Source organism: Psammomys obesus, unplaced genomic scaffold (genome assembly GCF_907164565.1).
Source record: "Psammomys obesus unplaced genomic scaffold, mPsaObe1.curated_primary_1811, whole genome shotgun sequence".
In the NCBI taxonomy this organism is placed as follows: domain Eukaryota; kingdom Metazoa; phylum Chordata; class Mammalia; order Rodentia; family Muridae; genus Psammomys; species Psammomys obesus.
Window position 1 is genome coordinate 3,329,357 of NW_026590663.1, and position 12,774 is coordinate 3,342,130.

At 40.6% G+C, this 12,774-nt stretch overlaps 1 protein-coding gene and 1 pseudogene across 8 annotated transcripts in view; one reads left to right on the forward strand and one right to left on the reverse strand.

The window, feature by feature from the left end:
* Window positions 1–12,774, reverse strand: part of Cadps2 (calcium dependent secretion activator 2) — a 486,122-nt gene that overhangs the window by 455,621 nt on the left and 17,727 nt on the right. The window lies entirely within an intron of this gene.
* On the forward strand, window positions 6,928–7,331 carry LOC129677500 (60S ribosomal protein L27-like; annotated as a pseudogene).

Genomic DNA, 12,774 nt, shown 5'->3' on the forward strand with positions numbered 1-12,774 from the left:
TTGGGATCACACTACACCATTGAATTAATCATAACAGGAAAATGTTATAGAGCATCTATGCTTTTATCCAAGCAAAGTTATGGGTACCTACCTAAGAGTCTAACTATCTAAGCAACACAAGTTCGAAGAACACAAAGCCACACTCTGACTGACATCATGTGTTCCTTCATCCAATGTGATAGTTAAAAAGGAAATGCTGGAGCCACGGTAAAAATTCAAGATTGAGGAAATATGATGAATTCAGCTATTTATCTGCAAGGATTTTACAGTTCCAAAACACTTAAGGTAATACAAGGTACTAAAAGCAAAGTGTTGTACCTTACACATTCCATTTAGCCATACTAAAATTAAAGTGCTGAGAATGTTCAAATATTAAGTGATAAAAGTACTACCAAATATACTACCAACTCCAATGAATAAAAAGACATAAGACAGACTTAACAACCCTGTTTAAGAAAAATCACTTGGTATGTGAGAATATACTGTATAAGAAATTGCAGCCTAACAAAAAAAAAAAAAAAAAAAAAAAGAAATTGCAGCCTTAAAAAACAAACAAACAAACAAACAAAACAAACCAGAAAAATAGCTGGAATACCTCTGGAATGCCAAGGAAAACCACTGTAAATACTTTACAAACGCTGAAACTCTTGGTGGGCATGCTTTGTAAAACTCAAAAGTAAACTTGAGTTGGATTTAATTGCATGGAAGAGTGGCCAAAGGAAGCATAAACGAAGAACAACGCTCTTCAAGTATCATGTCAGTATAGATACATAAACTATACAGATTCATATTTAGAACGAGAACATGTGATGAAATACATAAGCTACAAGACTGACAAGTCTTTTGGTATCTCTCCAGATACAGAAGCCAATGATTTTAAGAACAGGACAGACTGGTTATTTTATCTTGATAAGAACAAGCTGGAAGGAATAGACTGAAGTTTCCAAGAAACAGACACAAGATACAAAAGCTCTTCCAACTCCCAAAACGTCATCGCCGGGGTGGCTCCTTCACCGGAACAGTGTGCCAGGTTCTGTAAGACCTCCCAGTAAGCCTCTGGCATCTTAGTGTGGCCACTAGTCAAAACTCCAGTGCTTATAAGAGTGTACCTGAGTCGCTTATCAAACCTGCTGACCCCGCATGCCTGGCAGTTGGTCCTGAATACCCACCATGAAGGGCACTTCAGGTGACTTCAGTGCACACCAGAATTCAAGAACCACTGCTTAAGTACAGGAACCAAGCCTCCTCCTTATTCCTCAAATTCAATACTTCCAATCTAGTTCAGCGTTCGCCTCCCGACAGAGGCCTTCCATGAGAAATCCCAACCCTGCAGGATCTTTCATAATTATCCATTCAGTCCTGGAAGCTTATAGTTATTTGTTTGTCCACTGTTCTACTTGTATGTTGAATAAAAATGGGCAAGGCTTACAAAGCCTTTGTTTATATCTACATAATCTGTAGGTTTAACCTAATCATTAGCAACAGCCTTGCAGGACAGATTGGATTTGTGTACTCATTTAAGACATAGGAAAAGACAGCTTCTAAAAGTTTACTTCAGTTCATGCTGTCTGGAAAGAATAAAGTCACCACGAGTGATCCAGACCACCTTATCAGTTACTACTCTAAACTACTACTTAATTGGGTTATAATCTCCTTTCATCAGATTTTTTTTTTTTATAAGAATGAATGGAAGCAAGGGAAAAAGTGCATCTGCACAGAACAGAAGTAGCCATGAGTAGAGTGATTAAGGTCCCAGAGTGTCCACCAACTCAAGAACTCTAGCAAATCCAATGAAAGAGAACAGTGGTCCCCAAGTAAAAAGCTGTGTGAGGAAAGAGCAGAAGGAAAGTAGAGGTCTGCGGCAACTGCAACGTGAGTTGTCAGGACAGACACTTCGGTGCCGATCCCCTTAGAACATGCAGGACTCTGCTTATCGTTACGATCTCATTGCTTTTCTAGGCAGTCCCCCAGAGAAGCAATGCCCCGCCTCAAATAACCACACTGTGGACAGGACAGGTGGAGCACTGAGGCAGTGCTCCGGGAAGGGACGCTGCTCCTCAGAGACTCAGTGTCCAGAGGTTACCTCCAGAACACGCAGAGGCCACAGGCTCAGACACCCGCAGTTTTCTCTCCACTGTGCTGTTTCATCCTCTCCTTCAGAGGCATTGCAAGTTAAAATATAAACTTCCGAGTCACAGACCATTAATATTTTGCATCTGTGTGCAAAATGCAGCGATGTAGTCGAACTTTCCTGTAAGAGTTTTCAGACACCAAAGCAAGGAGAAGCTTTAAGAAACTCCCAGGAGATAAGGATGGTGGGCACAGGGAACCTGGACATTTAGATGCAAAAGTCATCTTTTAAAAAGACTTCACAAAGGAAAAGAAAAAAAATGCCTCTGAAACATCAGTGGCTTTTCATGTTCTCCCAAAAGTTCCAATACATGAGCATGAAGCCTGCCTTCCGAAGTACCAGGAAGGTTTACGAATAATTACTAAATCTTTCAGGCCATTATGACTACAATCTTCACTTGAAAAGTAAGAAACAGTCAAGTCCTCTGTCTCCTTACATACCCATCTAAAGAGAGTTCAGACGATTCCTTGATTGGCTGAATAACCATGCTACTACCACAGATCTAGTTTACTTATGTTTATTATATAAGTGAAACCTTTTTTAAAGAATAATATTGGAACATTCAATAAAATGTCATGAGGAAATCATGACCTTTGAGTAACTATATTATATATAGAAAAAAAAATGAAATTGAAGATATTTTCACTTGCACTTTGCCAAAAACTCATTCTTTAAGTATTTCTTTTTTGTGGTATGTGTATAAGCGTTAGCCTGCATGCCTGTATGTGTATGTTTACTCTGAATGTGAATCATACCTAGAGAGTCCAGATGAGGACACTGGAGACGCTAGAGCTGGAATTACAGAAACTTATGGGTTCTGGGAAACAACCGTAAATTTCCTGCAAGAGCAGCAGTACTCAGTTAAATCTCTATAGAAATCCCTTCAATCACACAGACATCTCCCATGTGATTCCAAATCTAATCGATAAAGTCTGAGCATCGTAAGTCCACCTTGTCAATACCATACCCACACACATCACTTTTAAATTATATCAGAGGTAATCATTATAAAACAGGACAAAGTTAAAACAAAGCGTGTGCTGGGATTGAAGGAGCTTTTAAACAGAGGAGAGACTCTCACTGAAACAACTGATGAGCAAAGGTGAAGAAGGTAAGAGAAGAGGTCCTAGGGAAAACGCTCGTGAAACAGAGAAAAATAACAGCAAAGGGAGAGCTCGGAAAGCATCAGGGAGGTGAGTGAGCTTAGATAGCACAGAGTCAGAAGGAGTGAGCAAGGGAGGCCAACCCTCCAGGGCCTGAGAGGCCACCCCAGACTCTAACAGGGAGACAATGGAATTTCCTGAAGCCCCTAAACCAGATGTAATCACCCCAACTCCTGTAGAGATGAGTAAGGGGATGGAAGAAAGCAAGCAAACTGTGGAGCAACCGCAGCATCTTGCCTTACAAGTAGGATGCAGGCTCCTGTCCATCATTTTCTTAGCAAAGAATCTAAAGTGGAAAGGAAGCTAAGCACATCCGGGACACCATTCACACTAAGAACAATTCTCTGAAGCCCAGTTAAGGAGAAGATCTGGGCCTTTTTGTGCTAGGTTCTTTCCTGAGCTTCCCCAGCCTTCTGCACATAAACCAAACCCTGCAGAAAGAAGGCAGGTTCCACACATCCTTTATGACTGAGTTTTAATGTCAATAAGCTGATGAGAAACAAACAGGAGACTGAATCATTGCAGAGGAAAGACTAGGGTAGTTCTGTTTCTCCCTCCTCTGCTTTATGTAACATTTACAAAAGCGGCTACGTCTTTGATTTCATTATTATTATTCTCTGTGGGTCTTTTCCATGGTACCAGTTACCACTGGGAGTGGGGAGCTGATCCTAGGTTCCATTTCCAGTGGGTAGCTCTCTGTCTCCCATAGGAAACTTACATCTTGGGTCTGATACCCAACTCCCACCTCGTCTCATTTGCTCAGAAGTTGTGGTAAGTTCTGTATTGCCAATAGATCCCATTTCTTCTTTACAATTTTGATAGATTTATCATTAATTTCCAATATTAAATCACCTCTATAAAATGATCTGGCAACTGTTATTTTCCCAACTATTCTAACTGACATACCCCTACATCAAAAGAACACACATTTGTACAACTATGCTTAGTTTTGAATGAATGCACATATAATTCCACATGAACTGTAGTAGTCACAAAAAAAAAAAAAAATGCCTCCTAGAACTAGTAGCCTGGAGGAGAGGGAACAAGAAAAGACAGAAAATGCAATAATAACGTGGCAATTTAGGAAAAGACACATGGGAAAGAGGTGAAGGGATATAGTATTCCATGGTTTCGACACTCTGTAATCATTCCTTTCTGAGAGCCAAGGCTTATACTCCTTATGCTATCTGGACTTGTGGGTTGAGAACTCTAGAGTTTAGAGTCCCCTGAAACTACTAACTGTCCCCAGGCCCCACTGGTGATGGCAAAGCTAAGGTCCTACTTCCATATCTTCTGGTCACAACAACAACAACAACAAAATGAAGTACTGAATATCTAAACACATCCTGCTCAGTCCATACACTGTTACTTTTATGTACATATTTTCAGGGCTGACAGTTTGGTATTGAATAACCAACTTGTTATTGGTTTTGTGTGCCAAAATCATGTTAAATTTCTTTGTGATTTATTATCAGTAAATATTTTATTTGTAAAAAATAGTTATTTTTTGTTATTCTCATAAAAAAATAAAATCACAAGAGAGGAAGTGTATTAACAAAAGATGCAATGGAGAAAAACAAGCTACCATGGCATCAAGATGGAAATATCATCCACGTTGGCTCTAATAGCATGCCAGGCATCATGCTGCTTAGCTGTGCCAGAACAAAGTGTGCCACACACATGCAAGGACAAGAGAGACTTCCATGAATATCCCTGAAGCTACTGCTCATTATCGCTGCAGATAAACAGTGATGAACAGTTTAATGTCAAGTGCGCGCAGAGACCAGAAGGTTCTACAGGAAAAACACTTAAGGTTATATTGTGTTGTATAAGTGTGTGGTACCACGGAATGCTGATGAGACCTGGGGAACAGGTACACTCACTGACATGAAAACACTGCTTGAGCACAGCAGCTGTTAGGCACCACTTACTTTAATTTAAAAAGAAACCTGTGTCCTTGAAACACATACTATAAAGGGACATCATTATATTTGTGCACAACCAAAAAAAATTAGATAATGTTTACTGAGTTGTTATACATGAAAATACAACCCATACAAATATAACCTGCAAAAGGCCTCAAATTACTTAAAAGCCTTTCTGCCTGGGTGGGAAGTAGAGTAGAGTGGAGCCTGAAAGCCTTTTAGGGATAACTTTGATCCCATCTGCTGTAGGCAGGACAGGAGGGGAACAGTGATGGGAGAGAAAAGAAGAGCCCCGAGAGAAAGAGGTTGCTAATTTCTGGGAGAGATTGTTTCCTTGGTGTTGGAAGTAAACCTCCACAGCAGTGTTCTGCCTGGAAGCCAGCTCTTCCAGTGTCAGCATTGTGAAGAAAGAAAAGAAAGAAGGCTGGTACTTCCAGTGACAGCAACTACTCAGACATCCATTTATTTCATGCCTCAAATATAGAAAGAGGTGAGAGAAAGGGATTTAAAAACATGGCTACTGCCATACTTCTGACATACTGTAGACCAGAATTCTAGCCTAAACATGGAAAACAGAACCTCCTATTTATACAAGAATGTCCAAGAGAATTCTGAAAGCAGCTGATTAACAAAGACGTGGTGACTTAGACCACAATGAGAGGAGGCCATGGCGAGTTTGACCTTGTGCAGGATATGGTCCTGATGCAAGAAACTAAGGTAAGACCTACACAACGGAGCCAAATTTAGGGGGAAAAAACATGGATGCAAGAAGTAACCAGAGAATGAGAATTTTAAAATTCTTTAGAGACAAATCTATAGCATACCTAAGTTTATAGCACTCATGGCCTTTTCTGTATTCTTATCAACTTTTTCATTTCTTATTAAGTTTTTGTGTGTAGGTGTATGCATGTATGATATCTGTGATACATATTCATATGTGTGATGCTATACCACACATGGAGGCCGTAATACAAACTTGAGTGTCAATCTTCAATGTCACCTTATTTGAGGTAGGGTCTCTTACATTGTTTCTTGTTGCCTATGCTGGGCTACCTTGCCAGGGAGTTTCTGAGTATTCTCCTCCTCTCTGTTCCTCCCATCATGCAGTAGGATCACTGGGGCTATGGACGCATGTTACTGCAACTTGATTTGACCTATGTTATAGGGATTTGAACTCACATCTTCACACATAACCAACAAACACTTCACCCACTCAGCTTCTCGGACATTTTTATTTATTTTTTTTCTTTTTTGTGGCAGTGTATTAATATCCTAGGCTAATCTCAAACCTCTAAGTTGCAGAGGATAATCTTGAACTTACTATTCTCATGGTTCCACTTCTCCAGGTCTGTGATTAGAAGAAACCCCCATCATGAATAGTTTTATACAGTACTGGAGTTCATACCCATGGCATGGTGCATGCTAGGATAACACCCTATCAACTTAAATACATCCTCAGCCTCTCGGTAGTATTTTTCATTGGATAAAAATACCCTGCACATTAGGTTGCTGGGCTCTTTCAGACTCTAAGCCTCTGGCGGCTTTGGGGCAAGTAGCGTCCCTCTGAGCAGAATCTGTGGGCAGTGTGGCCTGGTCGGCAGCCAGCAATCTAAATCGCGGGCCTAAATTGCAGGACCTGGACTGGCATGAAGTCGGCCTTACACTTTACAAACTTCCGAGCAGCTCCTAGTCTTTGTTCTTGGCAGAAATGGGCAAGTTCATGAAACCCGGGAAAGTGGTGCTGGTCCTGGCCTGACGCTACTCCAGACACAAAGCTGTAATTGTGAAGAATACTGATGATAGCACCTTAGACAGAACTTAGAGCCCTGCCCTGGTGGATGGAGCTATCCCTGAAAAGTTACAGCTGCCATGGGCAAGAACAAAATCCCCAAAAGATAAAAGAACAAGTCCTTTGTGAAATCTTATAACGACAATCCCCTCATGCCCACAAGGTGCTCTGTGGACCTCCCCTTGGACAAAACTGTTGTCAACAAGGATGTCTTTAGAGACCCAGCTTTGAAAAGCAAGGCCAGGTAGGAGGCCAGTGTCAAGTCTGAGCAAGAATAAAAGGTAGAGAAGAACAAATGGTTTTTCCAGAGGCTTCGCTTTTAGGTATATTTTTGTTTCCATCATTACAAATTAAATAATAAAAAAAACCTGCACAAGCATAGCCAAAATTTACTCTTATTCCTGAAGACTGGTGGCTCACCTCCCATTCTAAACCCCTTCTCTCTGTACCTCTAATACAGATATTGGTGAGAATACCACTACTAGGCCCAACCAATGGCACTAAGCCATGGTCCCCAACTCTGTGCCTTGCAAAGAAAAGCCCAGGGACTTAAGCTACTATTAAACACATTTTGTTGTTGTTCAGTGTCAATATAAAACTTACTGGAATTTCCTCCAATTCTTTTCTTCTCTATTTCACTACTTGACAGTAACTCCACCTTATAATACTTCTGTCAAGATCCTAAAGACAATCTATATATCCAACACATTCGGCCCTGCTTGCTTTTCACTCTGTTCCTTAAGCATCTCACTTCCCTCTTTTCTTCTCTGCCCCATCATTCATGTCCCATTCCCTACTCTACCAAACTACCAGAAGCTCTTCTCCCTCACACTGATAACTAATCCACCTAAACTTATGAGCCTATCTGTGTGCTTCTCACTTACTGAGGACGAAGGTCCCAGCTGACCTTGCAGAAACCTTTGGAGTAATGGGCTCATCAATGTCTGAAACACATGTGAAAACTGGACAAAACAAGAAAGGGGGGGGGTGGAGGAAGGAGGAAAAGAGGGAAAGAGGGGTTTTAAGGAACAAAGTAATCACTAGTTAAGTTTTTAAGAAAAAAAAAAAACCTGACTTAAGAAGATACCCAGTACTAAGAGAGCTGAAGTCAGATGAGCATTGCCACAAACTAGTCAGAGACTTCGCTGTATTAGCAGCCTTGGCTAGAGAATGATTCAGTATGTTTTTCAAAATGTACACATTCTAACTTACTTCCTGTCTGGAAACACTGACTCTCTCTTCTCCCATAAGGTTTGCAGCAGACAGTCATCACAGCTTAAATGTTATGATATGTACCCACAGAGGAAGAATATGACGTCATTGCAAGTGGCAGGAAGAAGTTTCTTGAGTAGAATATTTGGTGTAAAGATGCCAGCTGTACAAAACTGCGTTTATGGCATGGTCAGTGGGGGAAGCAGGGAAACAGCAGAGATAAAAGGCCAACCCAGAACTCACTGTGACTGCTGGTCGGTTATCAGTGATTTTCCTTCTAATTTGCTGTTAATTCCAGTCTCAAAAATGTATAGATCATCTCTGGAGATAAAATATAATAAAGAAACAAAAGACAATACAAGCTAAAAATGTAAAAAGGGACTTTTAGGCCAGAGACCATGTTAAATGGAAGTATCTTTTCACTAGCCAGGGATATTTTGAAGAAGAGGGTGGGGACAGGACACCCACGAGGCTCTGGGTCAGGCCCTTGCAACCAAGATCGATAATTACCTTAGTGTTTGGATAGGTTTTCTTACAATTTATGCAAGCACACAATCCTAACTATGAGTTCCTGACATATTCAAGATTTCCTATTCAAACAGTTTTGCAAAAACTACCCTACATGCGTCCCTTTATGACGCTGCTGCTGAGGACGACGGGAGCACCCAGGACCATGCATCCGTCTCTACATACAGCAGTGCTCTAAGGGGGCTCCTCCCTGTTCTTCAGGAGGAGATGATCATACTTCCATCACAGTTTAAGAAATGAGCTTTAAAGAACACATTTCCCGCAAGGAACAAAGCCGTTCTTAGCTTTGAAAAAACCCTCGAAGAATAGAGCCAAGGATTTAGAAACACTGACACCCAAGTTCAAATCCAAACACTGTCATTAACAAATGGGGTGACCTTGGACAGACTCCTTATGTTCCCTGAGCAAATGCAAACCTGGAAGTAAGCTGATGGCAAACTTCTAAGACTTAAAAAGCCATTTAGTCCTACGCTTTTCTTCTAGAGGCCATGCATGCTTTATCGCTTGCTTTTTAGCTTTCATTCTCTGAAGAATAACATCTTGGGAGCTGATAAGCATTAATATTTCAGGCACATTATGTATGGCTGACATTTAAAGACTATATATTTTCCTGGCAATATTGATACCATCCTGCTACGAAGACTCTGGACAGCAATATGTAAGTCTGTGAATTGAGTGAAAATACTGGTGACTTACTGAGGTCTCAGCTGAGAAAAAAAAAAAAAAGAAAGAAAAAAGTGTATTATATAAGCAAATAAGGTAAAGAGTGCTGTCTTTAATGAGAGTAAAAGACACCTATGGAGTGAAGATGTTCTCACCGTCACGTATTTGGCTCTTGGGGGAAAGTGCACAGATGGTGCTGTATCCGGAAGCTATTACATATTGATATGGTCAGGGAGCAGGGCCTGAGGGCCAGACACATAAAAAGAATCGGGCAACTTCTTGCCCAAGCTTCTCATGGAATTCAGGTCTTCAGAAAGCTCTTAAATATACCATTGATTAACAAAAGACTTTCAGTTTTAACATATTTTCATTAGTTGAGAGTTTACACTACTTTATATTAAGGGCATTTCTAGAAAACTCGGTTTTTAAATATTTACTGTAATACTAGAGTCACACATAACTTAATAATTATGCATGCACGTGAGGTACTTTCAGTTCTTACTCTGATCTTGGTGCAACAATGTAGCCGCTGAAAACCTACTACTAGAATGCACACAAAATTTCTTTTTTCATTTCTTCCCCAAGGCAGGTGTTTGCATTTTATCACATCCAAATCATTTTAGAATCTATGGCTCTTATTTTAGTCAACAGCTCAGTTGATACACAGGAGAGTCAAAGATGAATCCACTAAGTCACACACACAAAAGGGAAATATATGAGAAATGGGAAATATTCTACTGATGTGCACATTAACACGTTAGTACAAGGCTTTTTGTCTCTCTAGAGCAAACAATAGTACTTGGTATATATAAAAGCAAGCCAAAGGGCATGTGAAAACACCAGTTAATGACAATCTTTAGAGTATGACTACAAAATTCACCCAAGGAGAACATTTCAGGATTCATGTGTATATTAATAAAGACGGAATAGCGTGAGGGAGGTGGTTCACTCTACAGAAAAGCAAACCCCATGTTTATCCTTCTGGCAGGCCCCATCCTGAATTCTTTAGAACAAAGAAAATATCCTAAAACTAAAAGAATGTTCCAAGCAGAAGATCGCATCAAGAGACTACCTTATACAAAAACCTGAAAGGATCATTTGAGCGTTGTAGAATGCCTAAAGGAAAGGACAAAAGCATTTGAAGTGCTGATATTGGAAGATCTCTTAAAAAAATGAATAAAATCACACTTCCGCCTTTTCATCAGCAACAGGGGCTGGCAGAAGACAATGGACCAATCTCTGCACAACCCTCTGTAGACAGATCCCAGATCAATTTCCCCAACAAAATAAAGAAGACTTCAGGTCTACACGGAATCAGAAATTCTATTCATATTCTTAGAAAGGTACATGTGAAAAAGTTCAAACAGAATGAGAGGCTCAGACAACAACGTGTCAAATGTAAGAGAATTAAAGGAAGGGGAGGGCAGTGGTCAGGTACCCAGACACAGGCTCAGAGCAGAGCTAGAAAGAAGCCTGGCACATGCCTAGAGGAAGACAAAACAGATTACAGTTGTCCTCTGGAACAGTGATTCAAAACCCCAACAGACCCCATGCTCCCCACCCTAAACGTACATGGTCCCTCCTTCCCGATCTTTTCCACCCTAGTCATCTGTATCTTGGGAGGAGATGGCATGCGGGCATGGCTTATCAGCTTCTCTTGTGTTTCCCTCTGGTGAGGCTAAAGCATAAAGCCAAGGGAGGGAAGCAAAAAGTAAAGGGCGGTATTTACTTGCACAGCTCAGTGTATGATGATGACATCTCTCTTCAAGGGAGCCCCAACTCTCAGCCCCCCCTCCCCCAGAGCACGGTTCCTGCTCTGTTCTGACCACAGCTCCCATTTACTCCACTGTACCCTACGACTAGTTAATGTGCTCCTCCGCAAGGAACCCCCGCACCACTCCCCCAGCCTTCACACTCTCCTCAGCCCTACATGCTCCTATCCTCTGTGGACTGTTACTCTGAGTGTGCCACTCGCCGCCTGGTGAATCCTACATCACGAGACGTCCTTTAAAATGAGTAATCACTTTTGATAGGCAAAAATTAAATAGGTAGAAAATATCATCTACGGTGACATTTTAAAAATATAAATAATCCAAACCGGAATAGGAATAAACAATAAAAAGAGATTTCAGTATGTAAATGCTCAGACTTAAATGGTCTGGAAGACAAAATAAGCCAGCTGCATACACCTATGTAAATAATGAAGAAGTCCAGTTCAGAAATGTTAGGCAATATTTTACTAAACATTGTCAACACCATTCTTTATTTTTGACATTTTGAAATAAGGGCTAAATAGGTTTTGTATATACCCATAAAAATCAAGGGGAAGCTGACAAGTGAAAATGAAGGCTGACACACGCATCCTGCATTGGGAAAATAAATAACACAAATATCACTGCTACTGGTGACATTGTTTTCCAAAATAGTAAGCAATTCAGAAAAAAAAGTTCCTAACAAAATCGAATTCAATATTCTCTCAATCTACCTGGGGATGGCTTTCATGTCTAAAATGTTGCTATTTACTAAAATATATAAAACTTATCCTGTACCTGATAAATATTCTAGAGTCGAGTATTTATAAGCAAGATTTAACCTAGATTATTTTATATTGAAACATCATGCAGAATAAAACAGAAATTTTCATTGGGTTTTCCCATGTTTCTAGCATTCTTTCTTCTTGCCAAAAAGTAACTAAGAATCACAGAGGAAGAAACACTGCCACTATTGTTTTTGTTTTTTACTATTTGAAAGTTATATTTTTATAAATTACAGTTTATTCACTTTGTATCCCCACTGTATCCCCCTCCCTCATCCCCTATCAATCCTCCCTCCTTCATCTTCTCCCATACCCCTCCCCAAGTCCACTGATAGGGGAGGTCCTCCTCCCCTTCCATCTGACCTTAGCCTATCAGGTCTCATCAGACTGGCTGTATTGTCTTCCTCTGTAACCTGGCAAGGCTGCTTCTCCATCAGGGGGAAGTGAGCAAAGAGCCAGGCACTAAGTTCATGTCAGAGACAGTTCCTGTTCCCATTACTAGGAAACAGGAATTCCCTAGTATTCTGAGCTGCCATGGGCTACATCTGTACAGTAGCTCTAGAAACACTGCCACTATTTTTTTTTTATAAGAAAAGAAATGCAACCAGCTTCTAAGCAGTGAATCACAAACCTCTAATCCCAGCACTTGGGACACAAAGGCAGGTAGAAATCTGTGAGTTCAAGGCCGGCCCAGTCTATATAGTGAGTTACAGGACAGCCAGAGCTTCATATAGAGACCCTATCTTGAGAAACCAAAAATACATTCATACATACATCCATACACACACACACACACACACACACACACACACACACACACACACACA